The following is a 19,144-nucleotide window of genomic DNA, read 5'->3' as shown; positions in this document are numbered from 1 at the left end:
GATGCTCTATTCCGTCTTTATCATCCTGCAGAAGGACAGCTCCTACCCCAACAGCACTGGCATCTATGTCCAGTTTAAATGGCAGACTAAAATTTGGGGCGGAAAGAACAGGAGAACACGAGAGCAATCCTTTTAGATGTTCAAAATCATGCTGACATTCATCAGACCAAGTAAAAGTTGTAGAAGGTCTGGTCAAAGTGGTTAAAGGAGCAGCTACCATAGAAAAGTTTTTACAAAACCGACGGTAGAATCCTGCCATTCCCAGGAATCGACGGAGCTCCCTCCTGCTTGAAGGAACAGGAAAGTCAGAAATTACTTTGACTTTTGCATCCACAGGACACACTTTTCCTCCACCAACCTGTTGACCCAGATAGACAATGGTACCTTTACCAAACTCGCACTTTGAAAGATTGAGCGTCAGGGACGCAGCTGAAAGACGTTTGAAGACCTCAAGCAAAACAGAAAGATGGGTAGACCAGTCGTTTGAATATACCACAATGTCATCTAGATATACCCGGCAGTTTGACACATCTCCCAATACTCTATTTACAAGCCTTTGAAATGTAGCCGGTGCATTACATAGCCCAAAAGGCATCACTGTGTACTGAAGAAAACAGTCCGGTGTAACAAAAGCTGAGATATCAGAGGCCTGTTTGGTTAGAGGTACTTGCCAATACCCTTTCAGCATGTCAAGTTTAGTGACAAATCTTGCTGGTCCGATTTCATCAATACAGTCTTCAATGAGGGGTAACGGGTGTGCATCAAGGACTGTGACAGAATTCACCTTACGAAAGTCTGTGCAGAACCTTGGACTTCCATCAGCCTTCATGTCTAATAGACATGGGGAACTCCATGGGCTGCAACTCTGAATGGCAAGTCCATTTTTAATAAGGTACTCCACTTCCTTTTTCATGACCTCCCTCTTTGTGGCATTGACACGATATGCTCTCTGCTTTATAGGTGCAGGATTGGAAAGAACAATGTCATGAGACACCACATTAGTCTTGGTAGGAACATCCCCAAACAGACATTGGAAGTCTGATATGAGTTGTGTGATGTCCTCCACTTGGTCACCCGATAAATGTGACAAATAGTCAGGCAAGTTAGCCAGTATTTCACTATTACTAAGCCTTGCAACTTGTGGAGGATCTTTGCGTGTTACTATATCCTCCTTAGCCGACTTTGACACACAGGTTACAGGGGAAATGGTTTCAACCCGATTCTGGGTTGGTTGGTCGGTCTCTCTTGAATGATACGGTTTTATCATATTGACATGACAAAGCCTGGTCTTGCGGCGGCGATCAGGAGTTTGAACAATGTAATTAGTTTCACTAAGTTTCTTTTCTACCACATATGGCCCAGAGAACTTCGTTTCCAGAGACGAGCCAGGGATGGGCAGCAAGATCAAAACCTTATCACCAGGGTTGAACTCACGAGTGACTGCTTTCTGGTCATAATGTCGTTTCATTTTGACCTGCTTTGAAGCCAAGGCTTTCTGTGCAAGTGCGCAAGCTGTCTGAAGGCGCTCTCTCATCTTTGAAACATACTCTGTAATACTTTTTACAGAGAGGATGAGATTAGTTGGTCTTTAAGGACATTTAAAGGTCCCCTGACCTCATGTCCAAACACAAGTCCAGCAGGACTACAACCTAAAGTGTCCTGCACTGTTCCACGCACGGCAAACAATAGAAATGGGATACCTTCATCCCAGTCTTTCTCTGTATCCATACAGTATTTTCTCAGCATCGCTTTTAATGTCTGGTGAAACCTTTCAAGTGCACCTTGGCTTTCAGGGTGGTAAGAGCTTGAGGTGACATGCTCTACACCCAACTGTTTTAGTGCCTGGGCAAAGGTTCTAGACTTAAAGTTTGTGCCCTGGTCTGTTTGGACAACTTTGGGAAGACCAAACACAGAGAAAAACTTTACCAGAGCTTTGGTAATCATGGGAGCTGTGATCCTCCGCAGGGGCACGGCTTCAGGAAACCTGGTGGAAGCACACATTAGAGTCAAGATGAACTGGTTTCCACTTCTAGACTTTGGCAAAGGCCCCACACAATCTACAATCACCCTTCCAAATGGTTCACCCACAACTGGAATTGGGGACAAAGGAGCAGGAGGTATAACCTGGTTTGGCTTGCCTGCAACCTGGCAGACATGGCAAGTACGACAATAAAGTGAAACATCAGATTTGAGACCTGGCCAAAAGAAGTGTTTAAGAACTTTGTTATACATTTTATTTATACCCAGATGCCCCGACAGTGGGTGATCGTGTGCTAATGCTAGCACCTGCATGCGATACCTTGTTGGCACAACCACCTGATAAACGGTACTCCAGTCTTCCAAGTTTTCACCAGCCCAGCGTCGCAACAAGAGACCATCATCAACCATATATGCCACCTTCTTCCCCTGGGCTTCCTCCTGGGTAAGAACAGAAGAATGACATTTCAACAGAGTCATGTCCTGTTTTTGAGCAGCAATGAATTCCTCCCTGGAAGCTGGTAATTTCATCATCTCTGGACCTGGAAGAGGAAATACATTTTTAGATTTGTTGAGTTCAGTCTCCGATCCGGCTGATTGAGTCTGCTCTGTAGCAAGAAAAGAGTCAGACAAATCAAGATTGTATTTCTTTGACTGGGCCCGCGTAACCACACAAGCAGGGAAAATGTCAGGCATTGGTTCAAAGACCACACTTGTGTCAGGTGTGTCCAACACCTCAGGCACAGGCAATACCTTTCCACCTGCCAAGTCATTCCCTAGAATGAGATCAATCCCCTTTATGGGCAAGGTGGGAAGAACAGCAACCCTGCAAAAACCACTCACAAGAGATGAGTCAAGGTGGATATTATGCAGTGGTGCAGATACAAAGGTCATTCCAATACCTTGAACAACCACTCTGGACTGACAAGATGACATGACAGGCAAAGACAAGATACCCTCCCGAATGATTGTCTGGGACCCACCGGTGTCCCTCAGGATTTTGACTTGTCGGCCATCCTTTGGATCCCCTGTTAAAGAAACAAGACCCTGGGTAACAAAAGGTATGAAACAGGGATCTAGTTCATTCTCATTTTTAGCAGTTTGGTTGCTGGAGTGCGACACATTTTTAAGCAACCCAACACCTTTTGTCTGTGTTGCCAAAGCTTTGCTCTTTAATGAAAGGCAGTCAGCAATGACATGGCCTTTTTTATGACAGTAAAAACACTCCCTTACCTCACATGGAGAAAGAAATTGCTGCTTAGCCTTAGCTTCTGACTGAGTGGGGTCAGTTTTTTGTTGACGAATGTTCAAAACTTTATCTGCACGAGGTACAGACACAAATACATTCTTATGAGTCAACATAAACTCATTAGCGAAAATGGCTGCTTTCGATAAAGAGGCCACCTTTTGCTCATTTAGGAAAACCACCAGTCTGTCAGGCAATGTGTTCTTGAAATCCTCCAACAGAATTAGTTGGCGAAGGGATTCAAAGTCATCTTTAACCTCACTTGCAGCACACCATTTATCAAAAAGTAGCCCCTTCTCACGTGCAAACTTCACATAGGTCTGGCCACTAGACCTCTTATGGTTCCTGAACTTTTGCCTGTAAGCTTCAGGTACAAGTTCGTAAGCACGTAAGATTGACTTTTTCAGCACCTCATACTTCATGCCCTCCTCTGTTGACAGGGATGAAACAACCTCCTGTGCTTTACCTATGAGCTTGCACTGCAATAGAACAGCCCACATCTCCTTTGGCCACTCCAGTGCCACCGCAATCCTCTCAAATGCATTGAAATAAGAGTCCACTTCTGACTCCCTAAACACAGGCACCAAAGCAATATTCTTGCTGACATCAAACTTATGTTTGTCCGACACCACCTGTGGAGAATCAGAGTTCACAGATGAACGAGGAGGCGAGGTGCCACGTGAAAGTCTTAGAGCTTCCACCTCTAGCTGTTTCAGCTTAATCTCTTTTTCAGCTTCAATTTCCAACTTGCGCATTTCAAGTTTGAAATCAAACTCAGCTTTTCTTACCAACTCCCTCTCCTTTGCCTCCAGCTGTAGGCGAGCCAGCCGAACCTTGAGTCTGGCATGACCATTGGAGCCACTGAGCTCTGGTGACACTGGATCGAACCGTGGTAAAGTCGCAGGGGGCGCCTGTGGCTCTGCCAACCCCCTTGGTGGCGTTGCCATTACAGCCACTCTATCTTTTGAAGGAGGGAATCCTAAATCAACAGAAGAAACATCACAAACATCTACATCCATTTTACTTGGGTCCACCAGGACTTTGATCTCAACCAGCTTTTGAACAACAATGTTCTTAATTTCAGCTTTTGAAAAGTGTTTTTTCACTGAAATGTCAAAATGCTCAGCCAGACATAACAATTCGTCCTTACGACACAATTCCAGCTGTTCATGGCTAGGAGCCTGTACAAAGTCCTCTAAGCTGAAGCTCATTTCTAAACAGACACAAGGATCTCTCAACTTATTATGGATGTCTACAGCTCAGGGAAAATGGTGCTCCCGGACGAGCCCCCACTTGTTACGCCCCCCCCCCCCCCCCTTTTTGTGAGGAGGGGAGTAACACGACAACCACAACAATTTGACAGAGTCCAGGTGAATGTTGTAAAAAGGAGGGATTTATTGATGACAAAAATCCCGAGAAGGCTCACACAAACTGTGGGGGAGAAAGGGGTGGTTAGGTGGTGCCAAATCAAAGAAAATAATAAAACAAAACAGGGCCTAACTACCATCTGGGCTAAAGAAACAAGAAAACAAAAACCCTGTCTATCTAATCTAACAAAAGTTTCCACCAAAACTTTACATGGGGTGGCACCCACCTACTTGCCTAGTGTATCTAACAGAAAAACAAACACCTACGTGATGAAATGTACAGGTTCAAGGGAGATTGACACCAGCTTTTCCCAGTACCTGTGAAGAGACAAAGGGGGAGGGGAAAGAGAAACAGCCTGCAGGCATGTAACACCCCCACCCTTATAAGTCCAAACATAAATGTTTGGAATACTCAAGGTAAAAAAAAAAAAAAAAAAAATTAAAAAAACAGGCTCAAAAAGCACGTGACAAAGCATCTGCCAATACATTCTCAGACCCCTTTTTATGGCAGATCTTCAGGTTGTACTCCTGAATGATCAAAGCCCACCGCATAAGTCTTTGATTTTGATTATGCATCCTGGAAAGAAAGACAAGTGGGTTATGGTCTGTGAAGACAGTGATTGGTTCCACACTCAAGCCAAGGTAAGCTTCAAAATGCTGTAAGGCCAAGAGTAGTGCAAGTGCTTCCTTCTCAATGGTAGAATATCTACCTTGATGAAGATTAAACTTCCTTGAGAAGTAGCTTACGGGATGCTCTATTCCGTCTTTATCATCCTGCAGAAGGACAGCTCCTACCCCAACAGCACTGGCATCTATGTCCAGTTTAAATGGCAGACTAAAATTTGGGGCGGAAAGAACAGGAGAACACGAGAGCAATCCTTTTAGATGTTCAAAATCATGCTGACATTCATCAGACCAAGTAAAAGTTGTAGAAGGTCTGGTCAAAGTGGTTAAAGGAGCAGCTACCATAGAAAAGTTTTTACAAAACCGACGGTAGAATCCTGCCATTCCCAGGAATCGACGGAGCTCCCTCCTGCTTGAAGGAACAGGAAAGTCAGAAATTACTTTGACTTTTGCATCCACAGGACACACTTTTCCTCCACCAACCTGTTGACCCAGATAGACAATGGTACCTTTACCAAACTCGCACTTTGAAAGATTGAGCGTCAGGGACGCAGCTGAAAGACGTTTGAAGACCTCAAGCAAAACAGAAAGATGGGTAGACCAGTCGTTTGAATATACCACAATGTCATCTAGATATACCCGGCAGTTTGACACATCTCCCAATACTCTATTTACAAGCCTTTGAAATGTAGCCGGTGCATTACATAGCCCAAAAGGCATCACTGTGTACTGAAGAAAACAGTCCGGTGTAACAAAAGCTGAGATATCAGAGGCCTGTTTGGTTAGAGGTACTTGCCAATACCCTTTCAGCATGTCAAGTTTAGTGACAAATCTTGCTGGTCCGATTTCATCAATACAGTCTTCAATGAGGGGTAACGGGTGTGCATCAAGGACTGTGACAGAATTCACCTTACGAAAGTCTGTGCAGAACCTTGGACTTCCATCAGCCTTCATGTCTAATAGACATGGGGAACTCCATGGGCTGCAACTCTGAATGGCAAGTCCATTTTTAATAAGGTACTCCACTTCCTTTTTCATGACCTCCCTCTTTGTGGCATTGACACGATATGCTCTCTGCTTTATAGGTGCAGGATTGGAAAGAACAATGTCATGAGACACCACATTAGTCTTGGTAGGAACATCCCCAAACAGACATTGGAAGTCTGATATGAGTTGTGTGATGTCCTCCACTTGGTCACCCGATAAATGTGACAAATAGTCAGGCAAGTTAGCCAGTATTTCACTATTACTAAGCCTTGCAACTTGTGGAGGATCTTTGCGTGTTACTATATCCTCCTTAGCCGACTTTGACACACAGGTTACAGGGGAAATGGTTTCAACCCGATTCTGGGTTGGTTGGTCGGTCTCTCTTGAATGATACGGTTTTATCATATTGACATGACAAAGCCTGGTCTTGCGGCGGCGATCAGGAGTTTGAACAATGTAATTAGTTTCACTAAGTTTCTTTTCTACCACATATGGCCCAGAGAACTTCGTTTCCAGAGACGAGCCAGGGATGGGCAGCAAGATCAAAACCTTATCACCAGGGTTGAACTCACGAGTGACTGCTTTCTGGTCATAATGTCGTTTCATTTTGACCTGCTTTGAAGCCAAGGCTTTCTGTGCAAGTGCGCAAGCTGTCTGAAGGCGCTCTCTCATCTTTGAAACATACTCTGTAATACTTTTTACAGAGAGGATGAGATTAGTTGGTCTTTAAGGACATTTAAAGGTCCCCTGACCTCATGTCCAAACACAAGTCCAGCAGGACTACAACCTAAAGTGTCCTGCACTGTTCCACGCACGGCAAACAATAGAAATGGGATACCTTCATCCCAGTCTTTCTCTGTATCCATACAGTATTTTCTCAGCATCGCTTTTAATGTCTGGTGAAACCTTTCAAGTGCACCTTGGCTTTCAGGGTGGTAAGAGCTTGAGGTGACATGCTCTACACCCAACTGTTTTAGTGCCTGGGCAAAGGTTCTAGACTTAAAGTTTGTGCCCTGGTCTGTTTGGACAACTTTGGGAAGACCAAACACAGAGAAAAACTTTACCAGAGCTTTGGTAATCATGGGAGCTGTGATCCTCCGCAGGGGCACGGCTTCAGGAAACCTGGTGGAAGCACACATTAGAGTCAAGATGAACTGGTTTCCACTTCTAGACTTTGGCAAAGGCCCCACACAATCTACAATCACCCTTCCAAATGGTTCACCCACAACTGGAATTGGGGACAAAGGAGCAGGAGGTATAACCTGGTTTGGCTTGCCTGCAACCTGGCAGACATGGCAAGTACGACAATAAAGTGAAACATCAGATTTGAGACCTGGCCAAAAGAAGTGTTTAAGAACTTTGTTATACATTTTATTTATACCCAGATGCCCCGACAGTGGGTGATCGTGTGCTAATGCTAGCACCTGCATGCGATACCTTGTTGGCACAACCACCTGATAAACGGTACTCCAGTCTTCCAAGTTTTCACCAGCCCAGCGTCGCAACAAGAGACCATCATCAACCATATATGCCACCTTCTTCCCCTGGGCTTCCTCCTGGGTAAGAACAGAAGAATGACATTTCAACAGAGTCATGTCCTGTTTTTGAGCAGCAATGAATTCCTCCCTGGAAGCTGGTAATTTCATCATCTCTGGACCTGGAAGAGGAAATACATTTTTAGATTTGTTGAGTTCAGTCTCCGATCCGGCTGATTGAGTCTGCTCTGTAGCAAGAAAAGAGTCAGACAAATCAAGATTGTATTTCTTTGACTGGGCCCGCGTAACCACACAAGCAGGGAAAATGTCAGGCATTGGTTCAAAGACCACACTTGTGTCAGGTGTGTCCAACACCTCAGGCACAGGCAATACCTTTCCACCTGCCAAGTCATTCCCTAGAATGAGATCAATCCCCTTTATGGGCAAGGTGGGAAGAACAGCAACCCTGCAAAAACCACTCACAAGAGATGAGTCAAGGTGGATATTATGCAGTGGTGCAGATACAAAGGTCATTCCAATACCTTGAACAACCACTCTGGACTGACAAGATGACATGACAGGCAAAGACAAGATACCCTCCCGAATGATTGTCTGGGACCCACCGGTGTCCCTCAGGATTTTGACTTGTCGGCCATCCTTTGGATCCCCTGTTAAAGAAACAAGACCCTGGGTAACAAAAGGTATGAAACAGGGATCTAGTTCATTCTCATTTTTAGCAGTTTGGTTGCTGGAGTGCGACACATTTTTAAGCAACCCAACACCTTTTGTCTGTGTTGCCAAAGCTTTGCTCTTTAATGAAAGGCAGTCAGCAATGACATGGCCTTTTTTATGACAGTAAAAACACTCCCTTACCTCACATGGAGAAAGAAATTGCTGCTTAGCCTTAGCTTCTGACTGAGTGGGGTCAGTTTTTTGTTGACGAATGTTCAAAACTTTATCTGCACGAGGTACAGACACAAATACATTCTTATGAGTCAACATAAACTCATTAGCGAAAATGGCTGCTTTCGATAAAGAGGCCACCTTTTGCTCATTTAGGAAAACCACCAGTCTGTCAGGCAATGTGTTCTTGAAATCCTCCAACAGAATTAGTTGGCGAAGGGATTCAAAGTCATCTTTAACCTCACTTGCAGCACACCATTTATCAAAAAGTAGCCCCTTCTCACGTGCAAACTTCACATAGGTCTGGCCACTAGACCTCTTATGGTTCCTGAACTTTTGCCTGTAAGCTTCAGGTACAAGTTCGTAAGCACGTAAGATTGACTTTTTCAGCACCTCATACTTCATGCCCTCCTCTGTTGACAGGGATGAAACAACCTCCTGTGCTTTACCTATGAAGCTTGCACTGCAATAGAACAGCCCACATCTCCTTTGGCCACTCCAGTGCCACCGCAATCCTCTCAAATGCATTGAAATAAGAGTCCACTTCTGACTCCCTAAACACAGGCACCAAAGCAATATTCTTGCTGACATCAAACTTATGTTTGTCCGACACCACCTGTGGAGAATCAGAGTTCACAGATGAACGAGGAGGCGAGGTGCCACGTGAAAGTCTTAGAGCTTCCACCTCTAGCTGTTTCAGCTTAATCTCTTTTTCAGCTTCAATTTCCAACTTGCGCATTTTCAAGTTTGAAATCAAACTCAGCTTTTCTTACCAACTCCCTCTCCTTTGCCTCCAGCTGTAGGCGAGCCAGCCGAACCTTGAGTCTGGCATGACCATTGGAGCCACTGAGCTCTGGTGACACTGGATCGAACCGTGGTAAAGTCGCAGGGGGCGCCTGTGGCTCTGCCAACCCCCTTGGTGGCGTTGCCATTACAGCCACTCTATCTTTTGAAGGAGGGAATCCTAAATCAACAGAAGAAACATCACAAACATCTACATCCATTTTACTTGGGTCCACCAGGACTTTGATCTCAACCAGCTTTTGAACAACAATGTTCTTAATTTCAGCTTTTGAAAAGTGTTTTTTCACTGAAATGTCAAAATGCTCAGCCAGACATAACAATTCGTCCTTACGACACAATTCCAGCTGTTCATGGCTAGGAGCCTGTACAAAGTCCTCTAAGCTGAAGCTCATTTCTAAACAGACACAAGGATCTCTCAACTTATTATGGATGTCTACAGCTCAGGGAAAATGGTGCTCCCGGACGAGCCCCCACTTGTTACGCCCCCCCCCCCCCCTTTTTGTGAGGAGGGGAGTAACACGACAACCACAACAATTTGACAGAGTCCAGGTGAATGTTGTAAAAAGGAGGGATTTATTGATGACAAAAATCCCGAGAAGGCTCACACAAACTGTGGGGGAGAAAGGGGTGGTTAGGTGGTGCCAAATCAAAGAAAATAATAAAACAAAACAGGGCCTAACTACCATCTGGGCTAAAGAAACAAGAAAACAAAAACCCTGTCTATCTAATCTAACAAAAGTTTCCACCAAAACTTTACATGGGGTGGCACCCACCTACTTGCCTAGTGTATCTAACAGAAAAACAAACACCTACGTGATGAAATGTACAGGGTACCCCAAACTTACCTCACCCTCTAACTCCCACCACAAACCTTCACACAAAGAGCAACAACACAAGCGTCAGGTAACAAAGTCAGTTGGATCTCTAGCTCTCCCCAGCTGGGCTGCTTAAATAAGGCCTCCCTGGATGCTGATTGGCCCATGGTTGGTGAGAATCAATCAAGGGAGATTGACACCAGCTTTCCCCAGTACCTGTGAAGAGACAAAGGGGGAGGGGAAAGAGAAACAGCCTGCAGGCATGTAACAATAACGCCCTGAACGAATTTGCTGACTGCAAGTGCCGGATCAATATTGTCCCCCTTCCTGCAGTGCCACACATGTGTTTGACACCACTCCTCCCCTCCTCAACAGATCTCCCGAAAACTTAGGTCATGATCCAAAAACCTGTGGTCAGTAAGAGAGTGAGCAGCTGCACCATGAAGACGCTTTTTGTTGTCCCGCCAAACTGAATTAATCTTTATATCAGGATTAAAGATTAAGGATCCTCTATTTCACCGTATAGAGATGCGGGACGGAGGTTTTTTCACGTAGGATTTGTATTCAGCAGAGCTTACGTAGAGTCTTGCGGTTTAGCGGCTGAGCGGTTGAAGAAGACGGTGGTGGAGTAGGTTCGCTATCCAGCCCATAGACCGTCAAACCGCTGCCCGCGTAGTTCCTCATGGTTTCAGATGTTAGAAGTCTGGTCAGTGAAGTTGCATGGAGGTCCCGATCGGTCTGCCTGGTTGTTTTTTCTTATACTGAGAAGGGGTGTGGTTAACGTTGAAGGGGGGAGGTATTGGCTGTTGTGTGGAGGGCGGGTCTAAAAAGCTATCACTTTCTTGATCCTCAAAACATCTCTCCAGTTGCAACAGTTGCAGAACAGCGTTGACATCCGGTCTGCTATCATCTTGTCACGCCATGCGTCAAGCAGAAAAATAACCGGAGTTGTTTTATCTTGAGCCTGTCTCGGAGTTGCGCGGAAGAAACCATCGACCGGTAAGCCCCGTTTTTGATTGTAATGTTGGTGAGAAGATCCTATTTGTTGAATCTGTGTCAGTTTCGAATTCCTAGAGTGGGGGAGGGGACCGGAAATGGGGGAGGGGTATGGATTCCGGAAGTGGGGGAGGGGACCGGAAATGGGGGAGGGGTACGGATTCCTGAAGTGGGGGAGGGGACCGGAAATGGGGGGCGGGCGGAAATCAAAGGGGGGGACCGGAAATCAAGGGAGACCGGAAATGATTAGGGTCATTAATCATCCGTCAATTAAAAAGTGGCAGAAGGTATATCCTTATGTCTCTCTAGGGGAGACCATTGCACAATATGTGGCTGTGATGAAAAGGTTATCTGAACATTGTGATTTTGGTGCACATTTGCTAGATGCCCTGCATGGTAGACTTGTTTGTGGGCTAAATAACGAGGCTATTCAAAGGAAACTCCTGACGGAGGAAAAACTCAACTTTAAGAAAGCAGTCGAGATGGCATTGGCAATGGAAATGGTGGCGAGGGAGTCCCTGCATTTGAAAAACGCGTTGAAAGTGCATGCGGTGTCTGCGTCTGCACCACACGGTGGCGACAAATGTTTTCGTTGTGGCAAGATTAATCATCATGAACGTAACTGCTATTACAAGGAACAACAATGCCACAATTGCAACAAAAAGGGCCACATAGCTCGGGTGTGTAGGAGAAAAAGGAATGAAACAAAGCAGGCAAAGTCAAAACAGAGAAAATACAAAGATGCAGACAAAGGCAAAATTCATAAAGTGACAGCTCCAAATTCATCAGATGAGAAGGAGTCATCAGCAGGTTCAGACTCTGATTTCACTCTCCACATGGTGTCAGCAGTGAACACAGAACAAGTGAAGGCAGTTAAAACTGGACATGCAGCATTATCAATAATCATGATTAAGTCAGTGGAGATGGAGCTGGATACTGGGGCAGCTGTGTCTTTGATATCCAGTCAACTACACAAAGATAAATTGGCACACTTACGTTTACGCAAGACAGACGTCCTTCTGAAAACATACACAGGGGAGTTATTGCAGCCTGAGGGAATGCTGAAGGTATGGGTTAAATTGAACAAGCAAAAGGCTAGGCTGCCTTTATATGTGATAAAAGGAGAGGCTCCACCACTGTTTAGCCATGAATGGCTAAGGAACATCAACATAAACTGGCGGGAAATCAAGACAGTGTGAACAGGGCGTAGGGCAAGTGATGAAACTCTAGAGAGGGTCCTAAGTCGCCACACTGAAGTGTTTAGCAAGGAATTGGGGACACTGAAAGAATTTGAAGCTTCACTGACACTGAGGCCAGACCATCAGCCAAAGTTCTGTCAGGTCCGGGTGGTACCGTATGCGTTGAAGCCTAAAGTCGAAGCTGAAATAGAGCGCCTTCTCCAGCAAGGGATTATTTCCCCGGTCCAGTTCAGCGACTGGGCGACCCCTATAGTGCCCGTCATGAAGAAAAACGGAAGTGTGAGGATATGTGGAGATTTTAAGGTGAATGTGAATCCAGCCCTGTGCGCTGAACACTACCCAATACCACGCATTGAGGATTTGTTTGCGTCCTTGTCTGGAGGACAGCGTTTCAGCAAACTGGACCTTTCACAGGTCGACCTTCAGGTACCGGTTAAGAGGGATTCTAGGAAATACCTGACGGTCACCACCCACAAGGGCATGTTTTGTTACAATCGTTTACCATTCGGAATCACCTCTTCGCCCTCCATATTCCAGAGGATTATGGACCAAGTGCTCCAAGGGCTGCCAAACGTACATTGTTTTCTTGATGATATTCTCATCACAGGCCAAGATGATGCGCACCATCTGAGGAATCTCGAAGCGGTACTAGGTCGCCTTGAAAACTTTGGGCTCCAAGTTCAAAGAGAGAAATGTGAGTTCTTCAGGAGCTCGCTAGAGTACTTGGGGCACACAATTGACTCTGTAGGGCTTCACAAGTCTGATAAGATTAGCCATTGTAGAGGCCCCTGTGCCTACTGATACGACTCAGTTGCGCTCTTTCCTGGGGCTCATCAACTATTACGCACGCTTTGTCCCGAACATGTCAACACTTTTATACCCATTGAATGCATTACTCCACAAGGGGGTGAAGTGGGAATGGTCCAGGAAATGTGATGAAGCATTCCAAAAAGCAAAGGAACAGCTATCCAGCAAAAGTGTACTGACACATTACAATTCCAGGCTTCCAGTTATACTCGCCTGCGATGCCTCGCCCTATGGGGTGGGGGCAGTCATCTCGCATCGACTGCCAAATGGGGAAGAACGACCCATAGCCTTTGCTTCACGGACCCTTAGCAAGGCAGAGCAGAATTATGCTCAAATTGAGCGAGAGGCATTAGGAATAATATTTGGGGTCAGACGTTTTCATTCATACCTCTATGCCCGTCATTTTATCCTACTCACTGATCACCGGCCCTTGACAACAATATTGAGCCCTAGCAAAGTGACACCGTCCATGGCTGCTGCAAGACTACAGCGCTGGGCACTCATCTTGGCAGCACACGATTACACAATAAGGTACAGATGCGCCGCTGACCATGGTAACGCGGACGGTCTGTCGTGTCTGCCTCTGCCAGTGCAACACAAAGAAAAACAAGGGACAGTTGAGTCATTTCTGATTAAACACATTGAGAGTCTTCCAATTCAATGCAGCGAGGTGAAAAGGGAAACCAAAGCAGATGCCACAATCTCCCAGGTGATCGAGATGGCGTCGACTGGTCGTTTTCCACCAGCCAAGGATGTGGACAGCGGTTTGGCCCCATACATCATACGGAAAGATGAACTGTCTGTACTTCAAGGCTGTTAAATGTGGGGTAATCGAGTTGTAGTCCCACCCAAACTACGTCAGCACGTCCTGGACGAACTCCACGCCGGACACCCGGGCGTGGTCAGGATGAAATCCCTGGCAAGAAGCTACGTGTGGTGGCCGGGTCTGGATGTGCAGGTGGAGGAGAGGTGCAAGGGGTGCAAACTGTGGCAACGAGATCAGAATAACCCAACGAATGGCCTGGCAGAACGTTTCGTGCAGACATTTAAACATTCACTGAAGTCGTCCAGGGGTACAGCTTCGGTCCAACGGCGACTCGATGCTTTCCTGCTACAGTACAGAAACAACCCCCACGCCACTACAAAAAAGGCACCTGCGACGCTGTTTCTCCATCGCAGACTGCGCACCCGCCTAGACCTGCTCAAACCGAGTGTGTCAGCAGTGGTGGATCGAGCGCAGGAGGATCAACGGCGTCACCGTGATGCACACTCTAAAGAAAGAAAGTTTGAAGTGGGAGATCCGGTGCTTGTCCGGGACTATTGGAAAGGGGAGGATAAGTGGATGACTGGTACGGTTACATCACAAGCAGGCCAAAGGTCATACCAGGTCAAAGTGGCGTCAAATCAGCAGTGGAATCGTCACGCAGACCAGATGGTGGCCTGTCATCCCAGCATTGTGCAGCACGCCGCAGAGAAACAACCAACACCTACTGCAGTCGTGTCAACGGCCATGCCTGACACCGGTGATGCGTCGGAGACAGCGAGCCTGGTGACAGTAACAAGCTCACCACTTTCAGGTCAGTCAGAAAAGCACATCAACCCTGCAACACCCCAGCCAACACTGAACAGATATCCAAGGCGGGTGTGCAAACCACCAGACAGACTGACACTTTAAACAACCTGGTATGATCTCTGACATGTTTAGTTAACGAGTGTTGTCTCAAGAAGGGGGCACAATCCCCTGACACACTCAAGGTGTTGAGGCAGTCTACCCTCACCTTTAAGTTAGGATATTATTTTCAATGACTGTTCGGTGAGTTACAGATTTAATGTTAATGTTTAAAGTTTAGGTTCCGGAGCAATGTTTTTTCAAAGACCTTTTTGGGGATCCTGGTAACTGAATAAGAGGGGAGGAGTTGTGATATATTGGTATTTCATCGCATGTCACTCCGCACCACCAGGTGGTGCCCTCGTACCTCCAATATGTATTATGGACCTGAATGAGAATAAACCAGTATGAAGGTAACCATCTCAGAGTACGGTCATGCTTGTGTGAGCTCCAATCTTTGGCAAGATATTATACTCAGTTTTTCGTGTTTGGATTTACTCACCTGCCTTGAGATCGTGCTCAAAGAACCAGCTCCTCAGAATCCCTGCCACTTAGATTTTGCTCTGGCTGCTCCCCTCATACTAGTGATGGGTCGATGAGGCGTCATGAAGCGTTTCGACACTTTGCCAAACTGTATTGATACCGTGCCGATACTGTGTCACTGAATACTGACACCTGCTGGACCTTAAAAATCATTACAGGCAACCTAGTTGACAGACTTAACTGACACTGATTTGATGAACCAGTATACACAATAATACAGTTTAAGCCATTGTATGTTGCATTGTATTATTTTATATTTTCATTTGAATTTGAAATATCTTTGATTTTTTTAGATACAGCCAATAAATAATGTGAATCTGTATCATAACGTAATAACCTCCAAACACTTTGTGAATTAGGATGATTGTGGACTGGCATTTTTTAATTATATTTATTTATTTATTTTTTACAAATTTTTATTAAAAAAAAGAAGCTGTTTCAATGTTAAGCTTTTTGATATTACTTCTCCAGCTGTAGAAAACAGCCGCTCACACGGCTCAGATGATGCTGGAGTGCAGAGAAATTGTAATGAAAGATGGAAGAGGTTTGGACAGACTGTCTTTTGGTTTTTCCAGTATATCAAAGGATCCTGGGACCCTCTGCCAAGTAACTGTGCACCTCCTGAATGGCATCATCTGTGGCACAACGAGGGAACGCTCTCAGTTCTGAACAATTTCTTTGTGCTGCTCTTCATTTTTTTTGCCAACGGCAGCTTTTTAATAACGTAGCAGACGCAGAAAATCTTTCAGAGGCAACTGCATGTTGTGCTGTCAGAAATGTTACTCAGTTATGGTTTAAAGGTGTTCCAGAATGAAAGCAATAATTTATTCTGTATCAAATGTTGGCACTTCCAGCTCTAATTTTCCATTAAATATAGCCTATGTGGTTAATATAAAGCGAGGTAGGCACAAAAACACCTACAAGACAATGAGTGTCAACTCATTTTTAGAAGCCTTGGTGAACAATGGCAAAAAGATGAACATATTAGTCTGCTGGTGAAGATTCTCAGTCATCAGGTCATTGTCATTCATGCAACATGCAAATTCAACAGAAACAGGACCACCCCTTAGTAATGGGCAGTCATTAAAGCCATTACGCCAGCAGATTGGACCAAAACTGGTCCACTCAAGTGGACCAGTTTCTGTTGAATTTGCATGTTATCTAAGCCATTACAAGGCCTTTGTTTGCCAATTGTATAAAGCTTGTTACTCCACATTACTCCAGACTTTTTGAATTGAGAAAGCTTCCTGGAAAGGAAGCGAAACGTCTTCAACTACGGAAAACAAGTCCAGTTGCTTCATTTTTTACCTTTTTTTGGAACATATCAGTCATTTCAACAACCCACACCATCCCATCATTAATTGCATGTGTTGAATATGGCCAATTAATGCTTTAGTTGACTGCACTTCATCATGATTTGCTGCCATGTCCTTTCAATGCTTTTAGTAATCAATGCCCCCCTCCTCCCCACATACTCCCCCTTTTGTGTTGAACGAGTGAAGTGTGAGAAAACAACTTTAATTCTCCATCACATGACTTTTATATCGCGCATGCATTGACTTTTTCAACAATTCTCTCTTGCGGTTTTCAGCAGCAACGGCGTTATTTCTTACCTTTTAATATTGTCCATATGCCTTCTTTAAAGATTTCTAATTCTTCTCGTAGGGCATGCGCACTTCCAAGCTTATTTCCAGTCGTTGCCATGGTGAATCATGTTATTTACGTTCCAGTGATCAGGCTTTTTTTCATGCTCATGCTCACGTTCAATGGTTGATCGGGCGCTGTGTTTAGTTACCTGACTGATATCATTCAATTCAATTCAATTCAATTCAATTCAATTTTATTTATATAGCGCCAAATCATGAAACATGTCATCTCAAGGCACTTTACAAAGTCAAGTTCAATCATATTATACAGATTGGGTCAGATTATACAGATTGGTCAAAAATGTCCTATATAAGGAAACCAGTTGATTGCATCAAAGTCCCGACAAGCAGCATTCACTCCTGGAGAACCGTAGAGCTACAGGGAGAGTTGTCTGCATTGTACATGGCTTTGCTGCAATCCCTCATACTGAGCAAGCATGAAGCGACAGTGGGAAGAAAAACCACCCATTAACGGGAAGGAAAAACCTCCGGCAGAACCGGGCTCAGTATGAACGGTCATCTGCCTCGACCGACTGGGGTTACAGAAGACAGAACAGAGACACAACAAGAGAAACAAAAAAGCACAGAAGCACACATTGATCTAGTAATCTGTTCTACATTAGATGGTAGTAGCGGGTGAGCCGTCTTCTCTGGATGATGTCACAGTTAACAGAACGCCAGACCAGGTGTACCTACTATGAAGAGAAAAGAGAGAGAACAGAAAGTTAAAGCAGAAATGACAACACATAATGCATAATTGAAGAACAGTAGAACTCAATATAGTGAGAAAATTAGATCCTGATATACTCCAGTAACCTAAGCCCTATAGCAGTAAAACTATAAAGGTAGCTGAGAGTAACATGAGTCACTAGTTATAATTTTTGTCAAAAAGAAAAGTTTTAAGCCTAGTCTTAAAAGTAGACAGGGTGTCTGCCTCACGGACCAAAACTGGGAGTTGGTTCCACAGGAGAGGAGCCTGATAGCTAAAGGATTTGCCTCCCATTCTACTTTTAGAGACTCTAGGAACCACCAGCAGACCTGCGGTCTGAGAGCGAAGTGCTCTGTTAGGAACATACGGGGTAATCAGAGCTCTGATATATGATGGAGTTTGATTATTAAGGGCTTTATACGTTAGAAGAAGAATTTTAAATTCTATTCTTGATTTAACAGGAAGCCAATGAAGGGAAGCCGAAATTGGAGAAATATGATCCCTCTTGTTGATTTTCATCAGAACTCTTGCTGCAGCATTTTGGATCAGCTGAAGGCTTTGAACTGCATTTTGTGGACTTCCTGATAGTAAAGAATTACAATAGTCCAGCCTTGAAGTAACAAATGCATGGACCAGTTTTTCAGCATCACTCCTGGACAGAATGTTTCTAATTTTGGCGATATTCCGGAGGTGAAAAAAGGAAACTCTGGAAACCTGTTTAATATGGGATTTAAATGACATGTCTTGGTCAAAAATAACACCAAGATTTTTTACTTTATTACCAGAGGCCAGGTTAATGCCACCCAGATTAAGTGATTGGTTAAGAAGTTTATTTTTTGAGGACTCTGGCCCAAAGATTAAAACTTCGGTCTTGTCAGAATTTAGATGCAGGAAATTTAAAGTCATCTAGCTTTTGATGTCATCAAGACATGACTGCAGTCGAAGTAATTGATTGGATTCATCAGGATTTATGGATAAATATAGCTGAGTATCATCAGCATAACAGTGGAAATTAATCCCATGCTGTCTGATAATTTTGCCTATTGGAAGCATATATATAGTAAAGAGAATTGGTCCAAGGACTGAACCCTGTGGTACTCCACAGGTGACCCTAGAGTTTGAGGAAGATTTATTATTAACATGAACAAATTGGAATCTGTCTGACAGATAAGATTTAAACCAGCCTAATGCTTTCCCCTTAATCCCTACAGTATGTTCAAGTCTTTGTAGGAGAATATTGTGATCAACTGTATCAAACGCAGCACTGAGATCTAACAGGACAAGTATAGACACAAGTCCATTCATCTGTTCTGAAATCGGAAATGCTGAGTATGACAGAGGGAGGAAGAACTACTCAGAGTAGCAGCTTTCTACTCAGTGTAGATCAGACGTTTTTTCTGAAACAACGCTCAGAACAAAGACGCACAGCGCAACCTG

This window comes from Fundulus heteroclitus, unplaced genomic scaffold (genome assembly GCF_011125445.2).
Source record: "Fundulus heteroclitus isolate FHET01 unplaced genomic scaffold, MU-UCD_Fhet_4.1 scaffold_59, whole genome shotgun sequence".
Lineage (NCBI taxonomy): Eukaryota > Metazoa > Chordata > Actinopteri > Cyprinodontiformes > Fundulidae > Fundulus > Fundulus heteroclitus.
This window is presented reverse-complemented; position numbering follows the sequence as displayed.